Raw genomic sequence first — 15,704 nt, 5'->3', positions numbered from 1 at the left:
ACTCGGCGAGTCATCAGACAATGAGCAAAAAATTTCGATTTTCAGATCTTTGGCAGTCCAATTATGCATCTATTCAATAGAAAACGACCTAGGATCTGATACCACTGATGGGTTTTGAGCATAACATCAATCCTATGGTGTTCATGCAACCCTAATTGCTTGGATCTAGTTTTTCTACTTTGAACATGCAATAAACTTCCAAGACTTATAAAACCTAGATCAAGCATACAAGTAATCAAATTAACATACTAATAGGGTTTAGATTGTACCTTGATTGTTATGTAGCACTAACAATCAATTCCTTGGCTTCAGAAAGCTTAGTGCCTTAAGTGTTGCACCTCTAATGGAGTCATAAACACCACTAAGCAACAAGATGAAGTGGAGAAGAGAGAGGAGGCTCCAAAACGTCAAGGAAACTCTAAAGATTTAGTCACCGCGTTTTTGGGGCTTAGGGGCTCCTTAAATAGGTGGGCAATTAGGGTTATCTAACAAGGAAACCCTAATTTGACTACTTAAGCCCTAAGCAGCCCGTGGACCCCTTCTGGAACATGCCTTGGACGATTTCTAATGGGCTTCCCCATAGAATTCGTCCAACCTATTATTCCAAGTGATCCATAGCCCAAATGCAATTATCTTATAATTACAGTTCCAGTCCCCTAAGTTTAATTAATCTCTTTTAGCCACAAAATTAATTCTAAATTAATTCTTGACTAATATTAATTAAACATTATGACTTCTCCTTTAATACATTATTCTCATAATATATTAATAAATCATAATTAATCATTTCTCTCCTTAATTCATCCTACATATTGCTATGGTGAAGGCAACCCAAAAGGACCATGCTCATAATTGGGTCAAGTACATACCAAAATAGTTATAGACTTAGACACTAATCCAATAGTATCAAACCTTTCCAAGGTGAGAATTTCAGTAGTACCATGTAACCGACCTGAAACTCTAACTCGGATCGGTGCCGATCGGCATAACTCTTTTGCCGACCTCGAGTAGTCTGTAATCTCTATCTGATCTACTAAATCAGCTCTATGGTCTGAAGAACCACTTCGGTCCACCCCATGAACCTATGACCAACCTCGCCCCAACAAACCGGGGTACGACATCTCTGCCCATACAAGAGCTCGAAGGGCGGAACACGAATGTTGGAGTGATAACCGTTGTTGTAGGAAAGCTCCGCAAGAGGTAGGTAGGAGTCCCAGCTCCCACCGAAATCGATAACATAGGCCCGTAACATATACTCAAGGTTCTGTATATTCCGCTCACTATGGTCATCGATCTACGGATGATACGCAGTACTGAAATGCAACCTCGTGTCCGGTTCCTCATGTAACTTCCGCCAAAAATGGGAGGTGAACCGAACATCACGGTCTGAAACAATAGAGACCGGAACCCCATGTCGAGCAACAATCTCACGAATATACAAATCAGCCAACTTCTCGGCCGAAGAACTCTCCCGAATCACCCAAAACTGGGCACTCTTGGTCAATCGGTCCATGATGACCCAGATAGCATAAAAAACCTTTGTCGTCTTCGGCAACTTGGTGATAAAATCCATCAAAATCTGCTCCCATTTTAACACGGGAACCTCCAGAGGCTGCAACTTTACCTTGACCATCCTGCAGGTCATGCATCTCTCCACATACCAGGCTATCTCTCTCTTCATACACGGCCACCAATAACTTAATCTCAAATCCCGGTACATCTTGGTGGCCCCTGGATGAATAGAAAAACGTGACTTATGAGCCTTCTCCAACACAATCTGTATGACCCCACTAGACATCGGAACCCAGACCCGACCACATCGGGTCAACAACCCACGACTATCCGAGACAAATATGACAATCTCGCCTCTGGTCCTCTCTTTCTTCCAATTCTCTTCCCGAACACCCTCGGCCTGAGCCTCCCAGATCAATCCCAAAAGTGGGGAATCCACTGATATCCTCATACACGATACCCCATCAGAAGACCCAACCGACTTGTAGATCAAAGCATCCGCCACAACATTTATTTTACTTTTGACAACATGATTTTCAGACATGTTGTTATCTTTTTATTTATATGATATGATATGGGAAATGTTTTGATAAACTACGTTGTGAATTACTTAATTAAAAATGAAATTTTTGTCCTCGAAAATTGGGATGTTACACAATACATACAAGATGAACTATAAAGAGTATAGTTGGTAGTCATATTACCTTACTGTCAGTTAAAGGACTTCTTAAAAACATGACTATTTTAAGCATAAAGATTTTTCGGTACACGTAAATCTACCGATATGACCTTATGAGACAATTAGCTTCATTGTACCCACCAGAGTACTCGCTAAAGTCCCGATTTATAACCAGAGCCTCTTGTACAGAGAACGTGACGTTTATGTATAGATCTATACGGGATTGACAACCCCGCATCCAAACTGTTAGCTACAGTTAAACCGGCAGGTCTGGGGTGACAAATGTCATAACAACTCCGACTCCTGAAGCACGTCGTTCAGGCCACTAGTCGTTTTAGTATGGTTATACTAACTCACATAGTATATCATACACATCTGATTTACGAATAACATACAAGTAGTTTCATATGAAGATAATAACTTCATTACATCATTTCACTATGCAACAATACTTACAATTTTAGTCTTGGTGTATAAGATGTACAACTCATTTTTAGAAAATATTGGATATTTTGGAAGTTACTCTATCATTTTTGCGAAACATTTACAAACAAGTTTTCATACAAAATACTTATGAAGTCACCAACTTAAATGTTGACGCTTTTCAAAATCACTTGTATTCTCAGGAAATCAGTAACAGGTAATTTCAAGAGACTACCTTTTGGGAAGCAAGACGACGTCTCAATACGTCATTTACTATTGTTACACATTTTTGATGTTATGCAAATAATACTTTGAACTCAGTGTAACTCATTAATATTCAATGTAATAGTTGTGATGCCACGTTTCATTTATATTCAACTGTTATGATACAATACAATGATGTCATTTGCCCTCGGACATTTTCGCCGTTCCGGTTCGGGGGTGTGACATAACTTAAACCTAAAATTAGAAAATCTATTTTGTATATGTATTTTATAATAAATATATATTTTTTACATAAATATACAATCGGGGGCCCCATGGGAGTACGGGACGGAAATACCAAATCCTGACCCCGGTCCCGCTGCCGTTTTTTTTTAAATTTAGTACGGTATCGGGGTCCGAAAGGAACGGGGTCCCACAGGGGGTTTTGACATCCCTACCTGCGCCGCCTCATGTTTAGGTTCAACTGATCCATAATATGCCTCAAACTCTTGTGATCTGTGTAGATAGTACATAGGACCCCATAAAGATAATGCCTCCATATATTGAGGGAAAAAACCACTGCCCCCAACTCCAGATCATGTGTGGGATATCGAGTCTCCTGCAGCTTTAACTGCCGCGAAGCATAAGCAATGTCTTGTCCTCTTTACATGAGAACTGCCCCAGACCAATGATGGAAGCATTACAGAAAACCACAAAATCCTCAATTCCCTCCGGGAGGGTCAATATCGGGGCCTCGCATAATCTTTACCACAGAGTCTCAAATGTCCAATGCTACTTATGGACCCATCAGAAATCCACCCCCTTCCTCGTCAAACGAGTGAGGGGTACCACAATCTTGGAGAAATCTCGAATGAATCTCCGATAGTACTTTGCCAAACCCTAGGAAAATCCTGATATATGAGGGAGATCTCGGGACCTCCCACTGCATCATGACATTGATCTTGGCCGGATCGACCAAATCCCATCCTGGTTAACGAGATACCCAAGGAACTGAACCTATCGTAACCAAAACTCACACTTTAAGAACTTGGCATAAATTTGTTCTCGCCTAAAACCCGCCAGAAGCTCGCGAAGATGCTCCTTATGCTGCTCTCTGGTCTTGGAATACACCAAGATATCATCAATAAACACAATAACGGAACGATCGAGCATCGACCTGCAAACCCGATTCATCAATTCCATAAACACTACAGACACATTGGTGAGCCGAAATGGCATCATTACGAACTCGTAATGCCTATAACGAGTCCGGAACGTGGTCTTCTCCATGTCCTCCTCTCTCACTCTGGACTGATGATACCCAAACCTCAAATCTATCTTGGAGAACCAAGATGCACCCTGCAACTGATCGAAGAGGCCATCAATCCGCATAAAGGGATAACGGTTCTTCACCGTTAAATTGTTTAACTCCTGGTAATCAATGTACATCCAATGTGAACCATCATTCTTCTTGACGAACAATATAGGAGCTCCCCATGGAGAACTGCTCGATCTGATGAACTGCTTGCCTAGCAGCTCTTGCAGCTGAGATGACAACTCCCGCATCTCAGGCGGTGCCAAGTGATACGATGCCTTGGTGATCGGGGCTGCTCCTGGCACAAGATCAATCCTAAACTCAACCTGCCTCTCAAGATGCACACCGGGTAAATCCTCCGGAAACCCATATGCAAACTCCCTAACAACCAGGACCTCTGAAACTGAAATCTGATCCCCAATACGCGTATCCATCACATAAGCCAAGTAGCCTTCACACCCATGCTGAATATACTGTCGAGCCCTGGCTGTTGAACAAAACCGTAAACCCATCCTAGTTCCCTCTCCATAGCTAACCAGTTCTCCCCCACTTGGGGTTCGAAATACCACGTGGTGGCCCTCACAATCAGTCATAGCACCAAACCGGCTAAGCCAATCCATACCTACAATCACGCCAATATTCCCCATGGGAATAGAGATCAGATCGATCAAATAAGGCACCCCGAAGATCTCCATTACACAACCCTGATACACTGAAGACGCAGAAACCCCATAAGCATCAACAACCCCAAACACCTCATCAATGATTATCTCACGTAAGATGTAGTGAGAAAAACCTAAAGAAATCATTCATAACTACTGAATGAGTACAAAAATAAAAATGACTTATTTTGAAACAAAAAAAATATTAAGGACTAAATGTGTAAAAATACTAATGGCTAAATGTGTAAAAAATGAGAAATATAGTACCCTATTAAGTCATTTTTCCCGGCTAACCTAGAGTAACCGGTAATAAGGACTGAATGTTTACATTTTAATAAGTTGAATGGGTAAATATAGACGAAAAAAATTCAGTAACCAAATATGTACAAATCAAAAGATATATTACACTTTTAAGTCATTATTCATTTTTCTATTTAGATATGTCCACGATGAGAATTATTTATGGATTTATTTTTGTAATGTGATCATCTATTTCCAATTTAGCACGTGTTATAATTGATATGGAATTTCATTTACATACATTATATATATATATATATATATATATATATATATATATATATATATACACACACACACACATGGTTGTAGAACTCGCTACTCGGTACCTACTCGGCCGACTACCGAGTAGCGAGTACTAGGGAGTACTTGGGGAGTACTCGGATTCGGTAATTCATATAGAAATACTTTTATGGAAACTATATATGTCAAAATCATAAGTCAAAACCATAAGTTGAATGAAATATATTACAAAATTAGATACATATGAATACACAAAAATAAAAAATAAAAACACAATGGTCCTACTTTGTGAATAAATATTGAAAATTTAAGATATATATGTAGTAATAATCACATATGTGTGTGTTAAATAATAAATCATTAAGTATACTATACATATTAATCACCGAGTTGGTTGAGTTTTACAACAGTTTTCGCTTCAATAAGGGGCCGTTCGGGGAGTACTCGGATTTTGTAACTCGCCTCGGTCATGGGCCGAGTAGCAAGTACCCGTATGAGTACTCGGCGAGTTTTACAACACTGTGTGTGTGTCTATATATATATATATATATATATATATATATATATATATATATATTATGTGTATACTCTGAGAAGTCATTTAAAGTTACCATATATATTTTTAGTTTTTATTGCATACATATTATGGATGAGTATTTAACCCGGTGGAATTGGACTGGACTGAGAAAACCAAAATCGGTGTATTCGGTCTGGCACTAAATTGGTTTCGGATTCTTGTGCTCAGTCTAATTTTTTATTCTTTATTTCCACTAAATCGGTTCCCAATACATATGATGTCTTGTAATTTTAACACAAAGTAAATTGAAAATAGGAGTTATAGTGGTTACATGGAACATTTCTTATGAAAGTAGATGGCTTTTGTTGACCAACATACATAAAATACAATGATTAAATAGTAAAAAATCTCAAAATATCTCTTATGTTTTTTGGTTATCTCTTAATTAATCATTAAATCCATGATAATTTCAATTCAAAATAATCTTTTTTGTTGTAGAATGTAAACTTGTGATTTTATTTGTGGTTTGATGAGAACATCTTATTATTGATAAGATACATAAAATGTTTATTAACAATATAAATGAAGAAGACTTATGGACCATAAACAATTAAAAATGAGGTGTTGCTATTAAGACACCTCTTAGACATCCTATAAACACCTTTATCAAAAGTCAACCAATAGATAACTATTTATAATCATCTTTTTCAGAAAACAATGCAATTTTAACCAATAAAATACCTTAAAAACTATATAGGATGTCTAAATCATAAAATGGGGTGTCTTTTTAGACAACACCTTAAAAATGTCATGATAATTATTACGTAGCATTTATCTAAATTTGGATTGATTCTTTTTATAAGAAATTGCATTTCCCAAAAGGCAACTACTCAGTTGATGTTTTTATTAACAAGTAGCATTTTTTTGTTATCCACCAAGCCTAAAAGTAAAAGTAGATCCCTTATTGCCGGTAGGCAAGCAAGGGAATGAATGACCCTCTTTTGGCATTTACTTGTTCACTTTGGTCTATCGCAACCACAACTTTTGACTCGATTTTGGTGTGCGTTTCTTGTCAATAATGAAAGTAATCAATCTTTTTTATTATAAAACTACGGAATAATCCCCGCTTTGCGGGGTTGGACACGCCAAAGAGTTCATCATAGTTACTTTGTTGATGTATCCGAGAGAGCTTTTTATTAGAAAATTACATGGGTCAAAGCAGGAAAAATTTTACATCAATCAAAGCTATTTGTTAGTAATTGCAATTCCAACACTTTCCACGTCACAAAACAAAAAAAGAAACCAACCTGCATGAAAAAAGTATTCAACGCCAATTTTAGATAATAATTCAACGGTAAATTATATTTATATAAGAACAAAAATTAACACCAACTTCAACTGCCGCCAACACCCGTAACTCATTGTTAGCCCCATGATATGACTCGTCTGCAAAAAAATAAAATAATAAGAAAATGAAGACAGATCATATGTACAAAAGTTGAATAAAATGGTAATAATATGTGCAGGATGGTTATTTTCATAATATTAACTAATAAAGAAGGAAAAGCTAACATGATGGTGGAATATTCGAAATGTTACCATTTTAGATATGGTATTAAATTCCTTGATTTCAATTGCATCATCAAGTTTTTCAACATCTTCTTCGGCAATTGAGGCAGTCAACTACTAACAGATATTCATAATGGTCTCATAGTGCCATTTGAAGCTGCCGCCAGTGAAAAAAATGGTAATCAAGAATGAAGATCCAATCTTTATTTACATTTCATGTTATAAAGACTATTTTTTTTGTTAAACCCTCGAATGGAATCAGCAAGAACAGAAGCACAGGTTCAATCCAAAAAAAAAAACCCATATATTACTACAACCACCAATCACAGCTGATAATGTATTGAAAAATGTGAAAAAAAAATCATGAATTCCTATATAATAAACCAATGTAAATATAAAGTACAATCACATGAACTCAAAGTATGTTAAAATCGGCAAAGTAAAATTCTTGTTTTGTTGAAAAAAAATAACAGGCATGGATGTGGACTGTGGTTTCTACTTGAAGAACCACACCAAATCAGCAGTCCAAAAGAAGAAAGTCATTGGTCCAGACATAGACAGAGCTCTTACCAACCTCTTCAAAATTGAGAATGCGACTTGGTTTGTTCAATGGCAATCCAGCCATACTCCCATACGGCTCAATCGGTCCGAACCAAGTCTGCACCAAAGCGCACCAGGACCTAGCCCTTGACGTTGCAAGTAACGGAATTGTACTTCTAAAGAACTCCGCTAAACTCCTCCCATTGAAAAAGACCATTTCGTCCTTGGCTGTTATTGGCCCTAACGCCAATTCCGCAAATACCCTCGTTGGAAACTATGCAAAGGACACAACGGTTAACACATACAAACACAAATGGAAAGAAAAATAATGAAAGTAGATTGATATTGGAAAAATAGAAAAATGGAATTAGGATGTCATATCTAACCAACAACAAAAGTGATTAATTCAATATTAATATATAAGTTATTACTTTTAAGAAAATATGATAATACTAATTTATATAAAATATGATGAGCATGATTTTTTTACGTTTGTTATATGACATCTTATTTTTATTTTAATTCAATATTTTTTACTTAGGTATTGTAATATAATTTTAAACATTTTATATATCTACAATAGTTAATACATATTTCTCAACTTCTAAAATTTATAAAAAAATATTTATCAAACAGTGTAGGGGTATATTTAAGCTAAGAATTGTTTCTCGCTATAATCTCCCATCTTTTTTTAATTGAAAAAAAAATATAAAAAAAATTTGAAAAATACACTTAATTAGAATTCTTTCTAATGATAGATCTCCACCTTTCTAATGGTCAATAATTTTTTCCATATCATTTAAAAAAACTTGTGCATGTATTCACAAACAAATGATATTCGATCCATAATTTGTTTGGTATTAAATTCCAATAAGATAGATATATGTTAAAAAAACTATATGATTCCAATTAATTGATAAGAAATTTAAGGGTAGTGAAAGTGTTTTTTGGCTTACTTGTAGATCTAAATATTGGAAAGGTCCAAGAAGTAGTGTGTAAAACCTCTGGGGTAACCTTAGCCTTCAAATGCTAAATAATTTGTTGATCTTTCGGGTCAAACTTCACTTCGGCTGGTAATCCAGGCAAATCTGGAATCAACCCCTGATCATTGCCGAACCACCATCAATTATCAGTTCACAATTTATCAATGAACCTGTATACTTGAGCAAAGTCACGAAAATATCCCTGTTACCAAAAAAAATAATAATAATAAACAGGTAACTTAGTTAGGCAATACATCAAACACCTTATGTGCAAGATTAAAGATATACTTAGATTACCAGAATGACAAAAGTTAGCCATACCTGTACCAATAGATAACAACAATGGAATTAAACAATGACAAATAAAAAAATAAAAGGAAACAAATGTTTACAGTTTACAGTTTACAATTTACACGTAGCACTTCATGTTCCAATCTAATCGCATGAAGTTGTCTATCTTTAATTCTTTATCATCTAAAGTCTTCTGTAATTCCATTATAGCCTTTTCCCTTTCATGTAGTTGCTCCTTTATACACCCACATTCTAAGACATCCACGATGAAAGGTGGAATCAGAAGAATTTTAGAAAAGCAACACCGACATAGGTGTCAAAAAGAAGAGAACTGAAAATTGGAGGAAGATGGTGTGGTGAAGTTGGTTTTTTGGTGAATGGAATGAGTCTATGGATTTTGATTTCTACAAAACAAATCAGTCACATTTAGTGGCGATAAATCGATTGTTCTGAGTTGCTGATTGCTCGACATAAAAATAAAAAGTTAGAGGGTTTGAGACCTTACCTACGTTCGGTGGTTCAGATCAGTGAAAATATTTTGGGCGTTTTTTGCAGAACTTATCGGCTCATTCTTTATTGCAGACATCACGTATCGCTCCATTCTTCTTCAGCAAACACATCCTCCACATGAGATAAAGTGAATAGAGGAAAATTCAACAAATGAAGATGAAAGGACGATGGATTAGAGAAAATTGACCAAAAAAACAAATCGACCAGAAAGAACAACCGACGCTGTAATCAGTAAAACCAAAAATTGTCTGTGTCGTTGCTGCCTTGCTGCACCGGAGTGGAGGCTGTGTTCCTGAGATCGTGAATAGAAATCGATGACAATCGGCGAACAATAGAATGGGTATTTGACTTCTGAGCAACTTCTGACAAAGACGGTAACGGGTGAAGCATCCCTGAGACGACGGAGCTCGAAGCATGTTCATGGGAGATTGAGGTGTCGCCAAACGAAATAGAAGATAGCAGAGCTTTTTTTGGTTGCGAACCTTTAGGGAATAGAAAGAAGCAAATGATCTAATGACAATGGGGTGGTTTTAGGGATTTTTGTCTCTTCATTCAGTGAATCGGTTCCCACCTGTGGAAACAGAAGGGTAAGAAGACGTAGTAAGGGAAAGAAGACGTAGTAAGGGAATTCACAGTAGGCGGTGGGAAGGATCTGGCAGATGATTTATTGTAGCTATGTAATTGGAAGAAATAGGAGGCGGGAGCATATAATAACACGTAGCACCGATGTAGAATCGAATATTGACAACACTTCCAATGGGCAGAATTTATGAAAAAAGAAGTCCACCAATCATGAAGAAGTACTGTTTATCATGTACTTCTAAATTAGTATATATATATATATATAAATAAGCGCAAAGGGTTTCTTTTCTGATGATAGACGTAGTATATGTTTTAGTTTTTACTTAGATATTAGTTAAAGGGAAAACTGCAATAAAGTCCCTACATATTGATCTTATAATCGATTTAGTCCCTATATATTTTTTTTATTCAATTAAGTCCTAAATACCTGTAATCGTATTCAGTTTAACCCTTTGACCCGGTCAACAGGTCATCCAACTTTCAAAAATTATATTTTTGGCCTAAATTTCAAAATTTATTACAAATTAGGTCCAAAATTTACACTTTTGGCCCGGATTTTAAATTTTGTTGCAAATTTGGTCTAAACTTTACCCTTCTTGCCCAAATTTTAGAATTTTATTATGAATTCATCATAACTTTAGTTTATTTACAACTTTTTTTCTCAAAAAATTGTTTCTAATATGTTTTTTCTTTATAAAATCATATTTATACAAAAAACGTATTTTCGCATAAAAATCTTATATTTTTTATATAAAACTTTTTTTTTAAGTTTATTGTATATTAAATTTCTAGTTATAAAAATATATATTTATCAAGTATATATATATATATATATATATATATATATATATATATATATATATATATAAATCCGTTTTTATAAAAAAGAATGTATACAAAAACGTATTTTTCAAAAAAAAGTATACAAACACATATCACATTTATATATATATATATATATATATATATATATATATATATATATATATATATATATATATATACACACACACACACACAAATAGGTGTGTATCTTTATTTTTTTTTATAAAAATGTGTTTGAATAATTTTTTATATAATACGTGTTTGTGTACATTTTATAAAATCGTGTTTGTATATATTTTATAAAGACGTGTTCGAATAATTTTTTATATAATACGTGTTTGTATATTTTTTATAAAATCGTGTTTGTATACATTTTATAAAATGTATACAAGCACGTATTATATAAAAAATTATTCAAACACGTTTATATATAAAAAATGTAAACAAACACGATTTTATAAAAAAAATATAGATAAAATAGGTGTTTGTATACATTTTTTTTTGTAAAGTACATTTTTGTATATATTTTTTAATAAAAACGGATTTGTATATATGTATATACTTAATAAATACCTATTATAATAACTAGATATTTCATATAAAAAATTTTAAAAAAAAAGTTTTTATATAGAAAATATAAGATTTTTATGTGAAAATACGTTTTTTGTATAAATATGATTTTATAAAGAAAAAACATATTAGAAACAATTCTTTGAGAAAAAAAGTGGTAAAAAAACTAAAGTTATGATGAATTCATAATAAAATTCTAAAATTTAGGCAAAAAGGGTAAAGTTTGGACCAAATTTGTAAAAAAATTTAAAATCTAGGCCAAAAGTGTAAATTTAGACCAAATTTGTAATGAGTTTTGAAATCTGGGCCAAAAATGTAATTTTTGAAAGTTGGATGACCTGTTGACCGGGTCAAAGGGTTAAATTGAATACGATTACCGGTATTTGAGACTTAATTGAATAAAAAAAATATATAAGGACTAAATCGATTATGAGGCCAATATGTAGAGACTTTATTGCAGTTTTCCCTTAGTTAAATAATAAAAAAATATATTAAATTACAGAAAGCTTGTTGTGGTTGTCCAAATTTTCCACTCCCAGTTCAAAAGAAAATTTGCTAACTATTCCGACCTTAAATTTGGCAAGTGTTTCGGTTTTAGTCCCACTGGTTTTCACTTTTTTTATATGTTAGCATCATAGTTATATTATCTATTGGACAAACCATTTCGTATTATCTTTTATATGTCAGCCCGGTAGTAGAGCTTAATGATGGGTTTTGGTCATAAGACATCCTATGTGCTCATACAAACCTAGGACTGTTCACTATTTGGATAAAACCGAATTGTCCAATTGGACAATTTGGATCGGACTATTTGGTTCGGATATTCGGATTTTTGGATTGGTTTTTAGCAAAACCGAATTATTATTTTGGATTTCGGATTGGTTTTGGTTTATAAAATAAAAACCGAATAGTCCAAAAAAACCGAATTACAATTTATTATTTTGTTCTTTTTAATATATATCTTTAATAAATTATAAACTTACTAAATTATTCTTTTAATATATTAAAATTTTTCATCTATTATAATACTTTAATATGTACTTCTTATAAAAAAAAATTGTCTATAAAGTAATAAACTATAATATATTTTTGTTGATAGTTATTTATAAATTTTAGTTCACAACTAATTAAACAATATTTTTTAGTTTATATTATAAAGTAAGTTAATACTAAAGTTATATATCTGTTGAAATGTCTAGATTCTTGAAAACCGAATTGTAAAAAACCGATCCAACCGAATTATAATTTGGTTGGATCGGATCGGATTTGAATTTAGTTTGGACTATTTGGATCTACGTTTTGAAAACCGAAATTAATTTGGATTCACTTGATTGGATCGGATTAAACCGATCCATCCAAATGAACACTCCTATACAAACCCTAAAGCTTGGGTCTAGGTTTCTCTATTGTACATACTTTGAATCCAAGACTTTGAACCCTAATTCTAGCATATGGAAATCGGAATTCACATGTAATTAGGTTTAAGAACATACCTTGATTGTTATATAGCAATAACAATCCAATTCCTCCTTGAATTGACCTTGGAAAGCTGAGAGTCACAAGTGTCACTCCTCTAATGGCTTACAAACACCATAACCAAGTGGAGAAGGTATAAAGAGAGAGGAGGGAGGTTAGAATTCGTCCTTAGGACCTCTTGGGAAGGGTTAGACGAATTCCTAAGCCCTAGAGGGTTTATATAGGTGTAAAGATAGAGTTTCAGTCATTATCCTTATCTAGTTGCTTATCCACCAAGCAACCCATAAGATAATCCTTGAATCCTTATCATAGTCGAATTCTAAGTGATTATCACTTCAAATTCTTCCACCATATATAAGATAATTCTTACCTTATTTTGTAACTATCACATAATTACAATTCAGCCCCTCTAGTTTAATTAATTACACTTGATCACAAAATTAATTCTTAATTAATTATTGACCAATATTAATTAAACAAATATGATTTCTCCTTTAATATATTATTCTTATAACATATTAATAAATCATAATAACCTCTCTCTCTTTATTTATTTCTCCATTCAAGTTGCATTGGTGAAGGCAACCCAAAAGGACCATGCACCATCGGGTCAAGTACATACCAAAATAGTTATGGACTTAGACACTAATCCAACAGTCTCCCACTTGGATAAGTCTAACAACTATTCTGCGTATAACTTCGGATCCCGATCTGCAATCGTAGCTTTCCAAAGCCGCTGTCAACTCTGATCATATCAAATACGCGTGTCCTTAGATAAGGGATCATATATTCCTCCATTCTAGATATCATATGAGATATGATTTCAAATCATTCTCTTTGTACTATATCTCGATTTCCGATTTATGACGACTGACTAATTGAACAAATCAAATTAGCCCTAGCCCGGCCGAGCATTTACGTATGTCATCACTAAACCATCGAGGGGCCCAAAGATATCGCTTTTATCCTACTTTGAATAAAAGGAACGGATAAACTTTGATACAATGCTTGCTTGCACTCACTAACCAAATCACACACAACAATATGTTTTATAACACCAAGTTACTAGTGCGTTTACATATTATCAATGTGCAACCGATTTGCAAGATACAACTCACACATCTCGGTTTCAAGAATATAAGATGTTATCGTCTCACTAATCACTCGTGATACAATCCATGGAGTGATCCAAGTGAGCGTAGGTTTAATCCAATGCTCAAATCATATTCGTAAGCACTCATGAACGTTGTAGCAAACATTTGCTTATGTCTAATACTTTTCTAGACAATCCACACACCAATTCACGACAGTCTTCATTCATATCTACTTCCAACATATGAATGACTGTGGCCCATTTGAATAATTCGATTATTCTTAATAAACTCAATTATTCTGGAAGTCAAAACATGCAAAGTGAAACACAAGAATAATACTAATCCCATATGGCCTCAAACCTTTGAGTATAAATAAAACTCCTTTTATTTATCACCATATCGATTACTCATTATTTGTCATTTCAGGTAATCAACTTCTTACTTGAATTATTACACTTGTCCCATGCTCTTAGCATGCACACAATGTTTACCTATGGTTCTTACTTTTGTGAAATAGATCAAATTGAACACATTTCCAACCATTCTCATTTCACAACTCCAAATCCTTTTTCACAAGTGTAAGAATATCAAATATTTGCCACTTATAGAATATGCTAGATTCTAACACTTTATGCAATGATCCTTTTGTAATGTCACTGCACCAAAGTCACAAAGACTATTGCCAATGATATTACAAAGTCCTCTATCGGAGATTGTTACAAGAAAATTCCATAGATGTGATGTCTCTCACTCAAAGTACATTCTTTGAACATCCTTTTGCATAGAAGTTTCTAATCTAATCATAGATTTCTCAATATTCAATTCCCAATATGGACACACTTCCATATGTTCCATATGACAACTCATTCTTAATATAATCTTATCTATTCGTAATGATGTCGATATGGTCCATCCAATATGGAAACATTTCCATATTTTCCAATACTATACTTCCAACTACTCACAAGCGACCAATCCTCGTCGAACTTGGATTGTCCTTTGATAGTTGTTTAATTATTTTAGTCAAAACCAATTCTAGTCCCTTTTCCCTCTAAATGCGCTCGACATTTGGAAAATTTTAGAATGGTCAAACATTAAAGCATTTGCAATCGATCCTATACCCGAAGCGTATGGGACACGACGTATAATGTTTTATTTGCTATGTTCTCAAAATTCGAATTGTGAAGAGGGATGCCGTAATCATAATCGAAATTTTAAGAACACACTATGTACCTTTGACTAAGTTTATTAACATTTCTCAACCTAATCCTTTAGATTTGAAATGAAGCATAATATTCTCTCCCTTAATTATAGCAAAACAACTATTCCTTCCTTACGACTTTGCAAAGAATGACTTTTGTTTTCTATAATTAATATTGCCAACTTGCAATACTTTCCTTAATAATCAT

General features: G+C 34.0%; 1 long non-coding RNA gene across 1 annotated transcript; it reads right to left on the bottom strand.

Moving 5' to 3' along the window:
- Nucleotides 1–8,086: 8,086 nt before the first annotated feature.
- On the bottom strand, nucleotides 8,087–10,367 carry LOC145074112 (uncharacterized). The gene is made up of 3 exons (XR_013691707.1): nucleotides 9,744–10,367; nucleotides 8,921–9,642; nucleotides 8,087–8,238 (listed from the first exon to the last, which is right to left on the bottom strand). It is a non-coding gene; the product is annotated as an uncharacterized LOC145074112 (long non-coding RNA).
- Nucleotides 10,368–15,704: the final 5,337 nt, after the last annotated feature.

Source organism: Lactuca serriola, chromosome 9 (genome assembly GCF_051521515.1).
Source record: "Lactuca serriola cultivar US96UC23 chromosome 9, Lser_US96UC23_V15, whole genome shotgun sequence".
Lineage (NCBI taxonomy): Eukaryota > Viridiplantae > Streptophyta > Magnoliopsida > Asterales > Asteraceae > Lactuca > Lactuca serriola.
The sequence above is the reverse complement of the archived record's forward strand: the minus strand, read 5'-3'. Positions and strand labels throughout refer to the sequence as shown.